Source organism: Papaver somniferum, unplaced genomic scaffold (genome assembly GCF_003573695.1).
Source record: "Papaver somniferum cultivar HN1 unplaced genomic scaffold, ASM357369v1 unplaced-scaffold_133, whole genome shotgun sequence".
Taxonomy (NCBI): Eukaryota; Viridiplantae; Streptophyta; class Magnoliopsida; order Ranunculales; family Papaveraceae; genus Papaver; species Papaver somniferum.
The window spans coordinates 10,409,318-10,417,014 of NW_020622492.1; the positions used below are offsets into that span (position 1 = coordinate 10,409,318).

A 7,697-nucleotide genomic window follows, 5' to 3' on the forward strand; every position below is an offset into this window, starting at 1 on the left:
AAATTGGATCTCACTGCTGCCTCTGCCAATGTGACACACCAACAAAAACCTTCACCACCATCATCTCAATTTGATCACCATTACCATAACTCTAATGCCTATCCACACAACACTCCTACACACAATGATTATCCACATCAATCTGGTGCACCTTTCTATGGTAATCAATCTTGGTATGACTCTTCTCAACCACCTAATTTTGGAAGATCTGGCAGTTCTACTTTTAGAGGAAATTTTAGAGGAAATTTTAGAGGAAATCGTGGTAGATTTAGAGGAAATTTCAGAGGTGAAAGGAATGGTGGAAGAAATTTTAGCTCTCAAGGCTCTTACAACAATTTCTTTCCTCCTCCAAGAAACAACAACTTCATAGAGTGTCAACTTTGCAAGAAACCTGGTCATCTAGCTCCACAGTGTAGGTACAGATATGCACCTAGTGACAACAAAATGATGCAATCTTGCTATACTTACTCTGAATCATATGGTGATGATTATGATGATTCTTGGTATCCTGAACCTGAAGCATTTGCTGCATATCATGATGATTCTGGTGTTTCTTCTTCCTCTTCTGGTTGGATCCCTGATTCAGGAGCTACACATCATATCACTTTAGACTTGTCCAATCTTAATCTGCATTCTGAATACCAAGGTTCTGATCAAGTGAGAGTTGGCAATGGCTCAGGTTTGACCATAACTCATGTTGTCTCTTTTATCATACATAATGACTCTGCTAAATTCACTATCTCTAATGTTCTTCATGTACCCTCAATTACCAAGAATTTGATCTCTGTACTTCAACTTACTAAGGAGAACAATTGTTATTTTGAGTTTTATTCTGACAAATTTCTTATCAAGGATTTGGTCACCAACAATATACTTCTTCATGGTCCTGTCAAAGATGGCTTATATCATATGGAGTTCACATCTGCTCATCTCAAGCAAGCTTTTTCCTCTGTCTTATTTTCATCAGCAAATTGGTATAATAAACTTGGTCATCCAGCCTACAAGACTCTCAAGCATGTGCTGTCATCAGTCAATGAGGTTATTGATTCTCATTTATCTTCCACACTCTGTCCTTCTTGTCAGTCAGCTAAGAGTCATGTTCTTCCCTATCCTACTAGTTTATCTAATAATGTAACTGGTCCTCTAGACTTAGTTTACTCAGATGTTTGGGTCTCCCCATTATGTTCTGTGAATGGGTACAAGTATTATGTGTCCTTTATTGACTCTTTTAGCGGATTTACATGGTTGTATCCCCTTGCTTATAAATCTTAAGTTCTCCCAACTTTTATTAAATTCAAGAATCTTGTTGAAAATCAGCTTACTAGAAAGATCAAATTTGTTCAATCAGATTGGGGAAGAGAATACAGAAATGTCTCTACTTATCTTGATTCCTGTGGCATAGGACATAGAGTTTCTTGTCCTCATGCTCAAAATGGCACAGCTGATAGAAAACACAGACATATAGTTGAAACTGGTTTGGCTCTACTTTATCATGCATCTTTACCCTTATCCTTTTGGTCCTATGCATTTGAAACTGCTAACTTTCTAATCAACAGATTACCAGCACCCAAACTTGATCACTTATCTCCATTAGAATGTCTGTTTCATCTCAAACCAGATTACTTATTTTTACACACATTTGGATGTGCATGTTAACCCTGTTTCGGAAACTTTAATCATCATAAATTGGAACCTAGATCAGTTCAATGTATATTTCTTGGATACAGTCACCTGCACAAAGGATATAGGTTCTTCAATCCTAACACCAACAAGATTATAATTTCAAGAGATGTTAGGTTTGATGAAGGAAAATTTCCCTATGCTTCTTTTTTCACTAATGAGCCAACTGGTGCTATACTACCAACTATGTATGTTACTTCTGCACCTGCATCTGCACATGACTTATCCTCTGCTAGCTTGCCTGCTATTTCAAATGAAGATATTGTGCCACCATCCACTTCAGAGACTGCTTCAGTAACTCCTTTTACATCTGCACCACCTGTTTCCGAGGTTATTAATGCACATCCAATGGATACAAGAGGCAAAATGGGAATTGTCAAACCCAAAGCACGAATATATGCATCTGAAGTTCAATCAGTTTGTGAAGATATAACTGTTCCAACATGCTACACTGAATCCTGTAAAGATCCAAACTGGAGAGCTGCTATGGATGAAGAAATCAATGCACTACTTCAAAATGGCACTTGGAAATTAGTTGCTAATGCTACAGGATATAATGTTATAGGCTGCAAATGGATTTTTAGGATCAAAAGAATGGCTGATGGATCCATTGAAAGGTACAAAAACAGACTTGTTGCCAAGGGCTACAATCAAGTGGAGGGTATTGACTATCAGGACACATTTAGTCCTGTAGTTAAGCCAACAACTGTAAGAATCATTCTGTCTATTTCTCTTCACAAGCAATGGCAGATTCGACAGTTGGATGTCAAGAATGCTTTTTTGCATGGTCACTTGTCTGAGGATGTTTATATGGTCCAACCACAAGGATATGCTGATAAACTTTTTCCTCATCATGTATGTCAGCTCAAGAAATCCCTCTATGGACTGAAACAAGCTCCTAGAGCTTGGTTTGAGAGATTGAGTACCTTTCTCTTCAACAATGGATTTTCTTCTTCTAAGACTGATACTTCTCTCTTTTTCAGAGTAACATCTTCTTCAGTCATTTATATTCTGATATATGTTGATGATATCTTAGTAACAGGGAATTCTCCAGCTGCTATAAATTCTTTGATTGCTGCACTGAGATAGGAATTTGAAATCAAAGATTTGGAGGAGTTACACTTTTTCCCAGGCATTCAGGATGTCAAGAATCCTGCAGGTGTGTTGTTATCTCAACAGCAGTATATCACAAATTTGCTTGTAAAAACCAAGATGACCAATGCCAAAAGCTCTGCCACACCATTTCATACTTCCACTGTTGTTGCTTCAGCTGCATTTGAAGATCCTAGTGCACTTCAGTATGCCAAAAGCTCTGCCACACCAGATATTGCATTTGCTGTTAACAAGGCTTGTCAAAAGATGCAACATCCTTCTATTGCAGACTGGACAACTGTTAAAAGAATTTTGAGATACCTACTTGGTACACCATCTTATGGCTTACAGTTTAAAAGAGCTACTTCTCTACAGCTACAGGCCTACTCTGATGCTGATTGGGCAGGTGACATCACTGACAAAAGATCTACCACTACACCAAATTCACAGATTAGTAACAGCAATTCGTAACGGATTTTCAGCCGTTACAAAATTCCCGTTAATGGCAGTTACAAAATATCGTAATTGTAGTGAACCGTTACAAATTTCGTAACAGAGGGCAGCCGTTACGATTTTTTATAGGCGTGTCAGCCACACGCTTCATCATACCTGGGTCGTAACACTTGCATTTTGTGCGTGTGCCAACCACACGCGCATTTTTTATTCCCACCCCACCCAAAATGAACTAGAGGATGTTTCTTCCCCTCCTCATCCTTAGGTATTTCCTCTCATCTCTCGACCATTCACTCATTTTTCTTCTCTCTCTCTTTTCTCTTATTCTCTCCGGCGCTTTCTGATTATTGATTATAGGAAAACGGAGAATAAATCTGTATAAATAATAAGGGTGATGGTGTAATTGTTGATGTATGAAGGAGAACAAGTAGGAGTTTTAGGTTCTCTGTGTGAGGTGATGAATCATGGAGAGAGGGTTAGGGTTTATTCTTGAGGTGAAGAAATCATGAGAAGATGATGGATATGTTGAGATCCTTGGTGATTCATGGTGGTGCTGTTAAATCAAATGTTGATTCAACTCAGCAGAAATGGTAAGTTGATTTAGGGTTTCCCTAATGGTAAGTTGATTTAGGATGATTTAGCTCTTAATTTTTCTAGGTATTCTTAATCTTATCTCTTTTAATGATTTCGATTCTCAGTTTTGTATTTTAAAGATCTATTGAACATAATTGTGTTTTATTTTTTATTTTTCAGTATATAATCGTAGTCCTAACAAGTTAAATTTGGGTATTGGTGCTTATAGAACTGAGATTTGTCTAGGGTTTTAATTCTGTATTCAATTTTGATTTCCTTGTCATTTTTTTTTCTGATGAAAACTGCTCTTATTAGGTTTCACTTTATTGGATGGTAAAACATATGGCCATAAAGAGTCTGATTATACATTCTATTTAGTTCTAATAGTGTGGTTTCAAAACGTGTAATGCCACTGATGACTTATTCCTTTGCAAGATGGTGAGTAGTATTTTAATATATTTTTCTGTCACATTTCATTATATATACATGCCATCCTTTGATGCAAGTTCTGGTTTGGATTTCTATGAGACTAAGAAGTTGATACGTATTAAAATCGTAGAGACCATTATGTGATTCTGGATGTGGATGGAACTATTATCATTTTACTTAATGTTCAGATGTTATGTTTTTCTAATATCTATATTCATTTGTATGAGCACATTTATTAATTTGGGAGGGTGCTTAGTCTGAAATGAATTCTGTTTTCTTTCCATGGTTAACTTGAGAAAGTGATTCTACTTTAAACGTTTCATTTCTGCGATACTATGGAGTAGCCTTGTTGACAAGCTTGAATATTTCTTTTGGTTGGTTCCTTGACCAACAGCTTAGAAGATACATGAGGAGCTTAATGCGACAAGGTAGAACACATCTCACAACACGAATAAAAATTCACATCAAATGTTTGATAAAAAGTTTGAAAGAAGGGTAAGGTTCAATTATCCATTGTGCTTTTGCAAATACATTAATAGAATTGAATTTGACTAATGTTTTGATGTTCTAGTTAATTTTGATATGTTATGCTATTAATGATCATTTGGCAATAGATCTCATGCCACAGAAAATTGAAAGGGAATAATATAGCCCTTCCCACTTTCTTATGACTTAGCGTGGACTTAACTAGTGCTCCATTGTTTGTACATTTTTTCTACGACAGAATATATAGCACACCAATCAACTACTGTAGTCCTAATTAATTACTAAGTAGTTAAGGTACAAGGAACTATATACACTTAAATAATGTATCATTTGATTTCTAAAAAGCCGTCAGTTCTCTTGATTAGTGACAAAGGATACTTTTGTATGCATATAGCAAACATGGTATGTTGGCAGTGGGTTGGTTGCATATATAGAAATGTAATGGTAAGTGCTTCATTCACTTGTAGTGTTTGATTTGTGTATCATTATGTTAGAGAAAGGAACAAAACTACAAAAGCATGGATGGGTGATTTAGTGAAATTTAGATAAATATCTTTTGTGGATGGGATAAATGTCTGGCAGTTTTCATTTTGAAGTCAAGGTATCTCAACTTTGTTAACTTTATCATGGTGGATGGTTGAACGTAGAGATTGTGTTCAGGTGTGTGTTTGATGATATTTTTCTTGCAGCTGTCGTTGGTGATAATTTGATGGTGAAGCTGGTGGTTCTGCAGCTGTTTATGGGTGGCGGTTGTCTATCTCGGTAGCTTTGGTGATAGTTGCTGGACCTTCTCTCGTTGGAGGTGAACTATTGATACTGGAGGTGATGGTGGTTGGGTTACTTAGGATTGAGTTGAAGCTGAAATGATTTGTTGCATGTTCTGCCGTGTGTCCATGGTATTCTGCTTTGGTTGTTCACATGTAAATTCTAGGTAAATAAAGATCATAATTGCTTAATTAGTGTTTCTCTATTTCTTGTTTATAATGTTTTTTCAGCCACTGATTCTAAGAGAAATGCTAGAGACTCTCATTATCCACAGTAAGCACTGTCTCTACTGATTATATCACAGTTTTGAATTAGCCAATTAATCAGTGACATGTACTTTTTGAATTTCTTAATTAACTCCTTAATTATGTACTAATTTTTCTGAATTGTTGTTCAAAATTAGATTTTGGCACCTCTTCCAATTTGGTTTGCTGTGTTCATGGTTCACTTAGCTACTATATTCCAATTACGGAAACCGGTATAAATCCCGCTAGAAGTTTTGGAGCTGTTGTTGTCTACAACAAAGAGAAGGCATGGGAAGACATGGTATGGTTAACTAATACGATTGAATCAAGTTATGTTTCAACAATTTATTTAAGTAATTAATGTTTGCCTGAATAGGTTGTGGTGCAGGGGATCTTTTGGTTCGGACCTTTCATAGGTGCTACTTTTGCTGCGATATATCACCAGTTTGTTCTAAAGGGTGGTGCTGCTAGAGCATATGGTTCAATTAGGAGCCAGATGAGAGACATAGCGAGCAAAGTGAAAAATCAGCGGATCAAGTAAAGAGGGGGTTTAATTGTGGTAAGTTGATTGGATTTGGTGAGCTTGGTGGTCCCTCTTTATCTACTGTTGATGGGTACTCGCCTCACTCTGGATATCTAGCTAAAATTGCAGAAATGAGATTTGTGCAAGTTTATCATCCCTGCATCATGTTTTCGTATGTCAGAAAAAACCATCATATATTTGTTATGTTATGGGGAGATTTTTAAGTGACTTCAATCTTGGTAATATGTTTCTGTAATGTTTAGATAGATTGTCTTAATGTCTTTGGGATTTTTCGTTTATGGAATTGAATTTGTTATGACTTTTGTGGTAATATACAGGCACAGAAGAAAAATGTTAAGAAAGATGCTGTGGAAGAAAATCTAGCAAGTGATTTCTTCAATTGATTATGGAGGTGAGAGATATGAGCAGCTTGAGTTCCATAAGAAAGTTTCTCAACACTATGAGATGCTTCATCATGCATGGAAGGTACATACCTGGTCAAATGTCTTTCTTTCTTTCCTCCAGCATTGTTTTCTCTCTTTGCTAATTAGCTGCGCACGGATGCAGCTGAAGTTGCCGAAAAACAAGCTCTTTCTGCTTCATCCAAAACTGCAACCAAAATGGTTAGCGATAGGTGAGGATGCTCAAAAGAATCTAAACAGGTAATTGAGTGATGTTTGCTGGTGATGTTTGCAGTCTTACTTGTTTGTGCATTTTCTTTGCATAATGCGAATTGGTTTGTTGTACATCATGCATGTTTTTGCTTACCCGCAGCTTACATGTTTCTTTTGACACTTGCAGGCACTTAAAGAAGAAATGCTCTTGTCTGGTCTTAAAGAAAGCAGCTGAGGGCGAACAAAGATAACCTATCCACTCTCATGGTATGCTTAGTTACAAAATATGTTCATGATATTTGTGATACAGAGAATTTGTATTCCCTTAGGATATAGGAATGAACCTATAATGATTTAAGTGAGAATGAACTCAACTTGTGAAGTTTTTATCTTTATCTGTTCCCTTAGAACTTTTTTGGTACTTCCAAGAATTTGTATTCTTTTTTGATATGAATCGAGTGAACATTTGATATAAATTGAATGGAATATTGTTGAATATGGATGATGAATGGATTGAAAGGTGTATGCTGGTTCCTTTGGAATTATGGCTCTTTTCCGGCAGAAAAGAACTGCCGGTCATATTGACCTGGTCAAAATTGGTCATTATTGACTAATTTTGACCCGGTCAATGTTGATCAGCAGTATTTTTCTTTGTTGTTACCGAAACATTCGTAACGGCTTTTACATGTTACGACTGTGTAGTTACAAAAATTTCGTATAGGCTTTTGCCTGTTCGACTCGCCACGTAGTAACGGCAATAACCTGTTACAAAGGCCGTTACAACACAAAATTCGTAACGGCCACATTGCCGTTACAAAAGAATGTAAAACCCCTTTT

The 7,697-nt window shown here is 36.6% G+C and overlaps 1 long non-coding RNA gene across 6 annotated transcripts; it reads left to right on the forward strand.

Annotated features, from left to right (window-relative positions):
* The first annotated feature begins 3,554 nt into the window (after positions 1–3,554).
* On the forward strand, positions 3,555–7,352 carry LOC113333735. Of its 6 annotated transcripts, none has more exons than XR_003352285.1 (8): positions 3,555–3,815; positions 4,622–4,722; positions 5,403–5,751; positions 5,882–6,024; positions 6,100–6,337; positions 6,585–6,732; positions 6,814–6,908; positions 7,048–7,352. It is a non-coding gene; the product is annotated as an uncharacterized LOC113333735 (long non-coding RNA). The 6 variants fall into 6 exon arrangements; XR_003352288.1 differs by lacking the exon at positions 3,555–3,815 and having other exon boundaries at positions 3,826–4,722; positions 5,403–5,609; positions 5,709–5,751; XR_003352287.1 differs by lacking the exon at positions 3,555–3,815 and adding an exon at positions 3,826–4,236.
* Positions 7,353–7,697: the final 345 nt, after the last annotated feature.